Genomic DNA, 5,338 nt, shown 5'->3' on the forward strand with positions numbered 1-5,338 from the left:
GCAGTAATGCATTTGAATCAGGACTAATCTATTCTTATTTGCAAATTTAATTAATACAAACAAAGGTCTCTATAATATTCCAGTTAGCAGACACATGCATTGTCAGAAAAGTAATTCAGATCTATCCCCTTCCAGGTTCCTCATTTTCTCTAAATATTATCTGAACTCTGTGCAGACCAAAGGCTTTTGATAAACCTGGCCAATTAAATGGTTCCAGTTACCTTAGTACAGATTGCTCCATTCTTTATGGCTTAAAATCCTATCTGTAAAATCTGTATGACTTAGAAGTGCTGTCATAGAAGAGAAAGAATAAGCTGCTTATGACAGTTTGAAAGTCATATTCGATTACAGTAGAATTTAACTGTTTTTCTGGAGGAAATCCGCACGCGTGTCAATTGTAGCAGCTAGAATTGGGTCTCCTGGTTATTTACATAGTTGGGGTAAAGACAAAATTCACTGCACGAGCTGAAGCTGAGAGGTCAGCTGCCACGTCCCCCAGCACGGCTCTCCCTGGCCAGCAGCGCAGTCCTCTGTGCTCCTGCTACTCTCCCACCTGCCTGTGCCAGTGCTTTTTTCACACGGGAAGTGCAACTGGAAGACTGCAAAGCCAGAACCCTCCAGTTCAGGGAATTTCTCTCTTAATATGCCATCCCTAGGTGCAAAGCTGTGCAGTTTCTTTTATGAATGACTAACACATTGTGTATTTCTATTTTTATCCCTTGTTTCAGCTGACAGATTATAAGTGTGTTGCTACAGCTTTACGTACAACACAAGAAAACTGAGTTTTTGAGAAGGCTAATCGGGAGGCTCAGCAAAGAAAACACTGACAGCAGAGAAGAGCTAATGTGAAGAGAAGAAGGAGGCTTAGATCACTGCGTAGAGGTAAGATCAGGAGACAACATGCTTTACTATCTATTAGCTATGTAATTTTTGCCTGCAATTGCCTTCTTTCATTCTCAGTGCCATGTGACACTAAGCATATGGAGGGACCTGATAAACATGAGATTGAAGAGAGAAGGGAATACAAGAGTTACCTAAGTGCCAAGATCCTGACAGAGAAACCAGTCCTATTAAAAACAATAGCCTTGGCAATCCCCATTGATTGCTAAAATCGACATCTTCCCAATACTTTTCCCAATACCATGCTGGCAGTTACCAGGGCCTCACCACTAACACACGGGAGCAGCATTTTGATCACCACGTAATGATGTGGTAATGCATAGCTCTGAAACTCTACTTCGAGCATCAGCTTCTCCCCTGTACTCCCAAGGTCAACACTGGAGAATGAAAACCATTTCACAGCCTGGAGAAAGCAGTTTGGCATTTAAAAGGTATTGCACTCGCAGCTTCTTTACACTGTCAGTTGCCAGCATAAAATGACTAGTTAATTATTGTCAAAAGTCCAGCTTTCCTGCAAATGCACCCTAGCCCAGTAACTCAGGAATGCACTGAGCACAAAAGAAGAAGGATATCTAACGAAAATCAGTATGTGCTTTGGTACACTGCTGCCTGGTGAGTACAGTGAAGTATTGGGGGTGCTTTTCTGTTTGAAAGCAGCTTTGTGCGTAAGAGAAAAAATATGCACTGAAAATGACCTCCTTTTCAGGTGAGACGGGTAGTAGGGGCACACACAAACCACACTGCGCATTGCTTGTCTTTCCAGAGACTGCATCAACTGGGAAATTATTTCAGAACATCTGATATAATCAGAGAGCTCCCATCAGGCTTTCGGACATCAAGCCAAGCCATGGGATCATTGCCAGCGGTTAAATTGACAGTGTAAAATGGAAAAAGAGACGAAGAAAGGGTGGAACACCCATAATAAAAACACTACAGTGGACAGATAATACAGAAATTTTATTGTAGCTAACAATGAACAGGAACCAGCATCTGCACTGAAGCAGAAAAAGCAGTGAGCGAACACAAGACCAGTGACTGTGACTGCAGACTTGCTGAACTCATTAAAAGCCATGACAAGAAAGGTATAGCCACCTTATGCAAGATTTATGATGCTGCCTGCAGGAGAAGGTTTGAAGCAAACACTGCCAAAGGAAGCAAGCGAGAATTAAAATGATATTACTTAAAACGTGTGTAAACAAAGTACATTGGCAAAGAAAAAAGCCATGGGAATACCAAAGGAAGTATCCCAGACATTGGGTCAGAAAACACTGTATCAGCACTTTGCCCTTCACCAGGAATCACGAGGAAAGGACATTGACAAACAACTGCATGCCTGTTCAAGTAAATCAAGCTTTCTGCTTGTGTACGTTACAGAAAGCTGCAGCGAAGAGGCTTTTGTGTATTTTTCACTCTGCTGTGCTGTCTCTACTTTAGGTGGGAAACCAAAATTCAGAGCAGAAAGGTAGAATAAAAACTTGAAGCACTCGTGCCAAAGTAACAGATCGGAAGGTCTGAGAAGCAGGGTTCAGCAAAATACATGTGCTGGAGCAGACAGACAACTGAACCATTTTTTAAATCCCCTTTTTTTTCCCAAACCTTATTTATGTATTAGCCAGAGAGAAGATATAAGGTGAAATACACATGTTATTTTTTTCTTTTAATATATGCTCTGATCAAAACCTGAGATGAAATTTCTGTGCTGTAATTGGCACTACCCAAAGTGCTTTTCCTTTTTGAAGTCAGTGACTAGTTGAAATATCACTCTTCTCTATGGCCTACAGTCACTCTCTGAAACAGCAAGCTATGTGGGTTATTTTCAAAGCCCGTGTTACTTTTGGCTGTTGCAGAAATTTTTCACCCTTGGGTTTTCAGATTGAACTGGACATTTTCAACTGACATGACAAACTTTAGGCAGGGTGTTTTGAATCCCCACCTCCCCCAGCCCTCATGCTGTCTGAAGAATTACCATGACCAGAAAAGGCTGATTTCCTTTCACAAGCTGCAGGCGTGACAAGCCAGCACTGATTGCAAGGAACAGGAACAAACTCCTGCTCGCAGGCTAGTTCCTGATGGACGGCAGAAAAGGACTTTCTGCGAAGGCCTCCTATTAAACTAGAGTAAAAAAAAGCTGTGCTAGTAACACAAATAAATTTGTACTGCACCCACAAGAGAAACAAAACAGTTTTTGCACGTCTCTTGACAATATTTTGGTAAGTGCCTTGCCCCCAAACACCACTGCTCTTCTGTCCTCTTATGTCCCCTTTTAGCAGTTCTCTGCAGCGTGTTGGTGGTACCCCCCTGCTCTCTTTTGTTAACTCCCTCTGTGAATGACAACTTGTTTTAGTGGGGTGTGACCAGCCGGTCATCTGGCAAGCACTTACAAAGACTCCAATCCAAAAAGCCAGTCTGTTCCTAGCTCCAAATCTGCAAGGCTTTAATGAGGTCTTGTGGAGAAGCAGCAGATATCAGAGATTCATTAACGATGAGGACATCCTTGCATAGCTACTAATTGCTCTAACTCACTAGCTTGTGTTGTTTGTGAAAACTGGAGCCTGGTAAGCAATGCTCTCAATTTAAATTGTTGTAGTGCTTTGTGCTTGCTCTGGAACTTTCCCCCTCTGCCCATGAATCAAAGCACAATTCAGATTTATTTCCTTTTATATCATGACAGAAGAGACTTACTCTGCTGGGGTCTGTGCATACCCTCGTCTAGATAAATATTCAACTACTGGAAGCTATGCTATTGCAAACTTTCTGAGAAATAATTATAAAGGCATCATCAATAGTATGTTCCCATGTAGTATTTAACTACTGAACTACACCATTTCTCAACATCGACGTGGCAAATATTTTGCTGCTGCAGGTCTGATTAAAATTACAGTAAAAGCCTAGCCTTTTATGAAGAGATGTGACAAATCACTACTTGATGAAAACGTATTTCCCCAGTGAAGTCAGAAAGCCTCTGGCATATATTGGTTTTAGATCTTATTTAAAAAAACACCTTTTTTATTCATCTGCTCATGCTTTTTATGCATGCAATAACTGGCAGTTTACCCAAACGTTCCTTAGTTCTACCTTGCAAACTCATTAAAATATGACACTTGTTATTCATAATCTATGTATCAAAGTTCATGTCTGAGGGTGTTTAAATGAAGGACTAGATATTTCAGAGCTGTTAGTACCACTCATTTTGCTCAGAAGTATATGGTAGAATCAAGCCAGTAGGTTTTGTCTCAAGTGTTCAAAAACTATCTCTCAAGCTGCATTTCTACAGACAGATAACAACCTGAGAAATGGAAGCTTAAGTAATTCCATTAGAAGCTTTTGAGGGCAATATCAACAGAGAATTTTGTAAATTAAACACAGCAAGAAATTTTAGATCTCAGAGGGGCATTTTCAGAACACGCAAACAGCAAGAGATGCCCACCTGCATCTATCTGCCAGCTAACCACGGGTGACACTGGACCTGTGAAAATTTACCTCCAGCCCTGTCTTCTCGCCTGACGTGCTCACTTGGGCAGCAGACGGGACATGCACCTGACAGGCATGGTACTGATTGTTTTCGCTTGTTTTCTTGGGCTGGGGCTTTTTCATGGGAATATTTTGCTAATATAAATTGACACCCCAGCCAGCTCTTTCTAATTGCAGTCAAGAGCAGACTTGAAGAAGCAGCAGATTCCTGGCAAAGATGATGTGAAGGAGAAGGGCTCTGCTCCAGAGCATGGATTTTCCTTGAAGTGTCCCACAGGGTTGTCTGTGGTCTCTGCTCTGAAGCTGAAGGTGCTTTTGGAATAGCAGCTATGCAGATGCCCTGCTCTGATCCTGAGGGTCTGCACTGGTTTAACTCTCTTTCTAGAGAAATAGCTCAAAGCTCGTCTTGGTTGAATGACTGTGTAATGTCCTTGTGGGAGTGATCATGGTTAGTAGCTTTGCACTACAGAAGGGTCAAACTTTGACCAAAAGGATAAAATTTACCTGATTAAAAACTAGTTTGTTGTATGGTGCTTGGCTAGTCCTCTTTTCCCATGCAGTGGGCATCAGAAGTCTCATGCTCTACTTGCAAAAATGTGAAACAAACACCTATGTGGCTATAAAAAAGCAGAAAAGCAAAACAAAATTTCTGAAATACATTTTTAAAATTCTAAACTACAGTTTCTATAGGTCAGACTGCCCAGGTATTCAACAGAAAGCCCAGGAGACTTGCACATGCTGCTGCAGTGGTACTGGCCGAGCATTTCACATTGGCCGCTCACCAGACTACCATGAAGCGCTGGGCTGCTGCATCCCCAGGCAGCTGTGTCCCAGCTGAGACTCAGACTCCCAGTATGCTTTAACACCCTCTTCCACTGGAGGATGATTTTGGTTTCCAGCTAAGCCTGCAGAAAATTTGTAATAGCTGTGAACTAAAATACTTTTCATGACATTTTGCATATGCCAC

General features: G+C 41.9%; 1 long non-coding RNA gene across 3 annotated transcripts; it reads left to right on the forward strand.

The window, feature by feature from the left end:
- The first annotated feature begins 549 nt into the window (after positions 1-549).
- LOC135315634 (uncharacterized) lies at positions 550-4,891 on the forward strand. 3 transcript variants are annotated; one of them, XR_010375121.1, is made up of 3 exons: positions 550-882; positions 1,664-4,449; positions 4,533-4,891. It is a non-coding gene; the product is annotated as an uncharacterized LOC135315634 (long non-coding RNA). The 3 variants fall into 3 exon arrangements; XR_010375122.1 differs by having other exon boundaries at positions 4,549-4,891; XR_010375123.1 differs by lacking the exon at positions 550-882 and adding an exon at positions 1,384-1,512.
- The last annotated feature ends 447 nt before the right edge of the window (positions 4,892-5,338 follow it).

This window comes from Phalacrocorax carbo, chromosome 13, assembly GCF_963921805.1.
Source record: "Phalacrocorax carbo chromosome 13, bPhaCar2.1, whole genome shotgun sequence".
Lineage (NCBI taxonomy): Eukaryota > Metazoa > Chordata > Aves > Suliformes > Phalacrocoracidae > Phalacrocorax > Phalacrocorax carbo.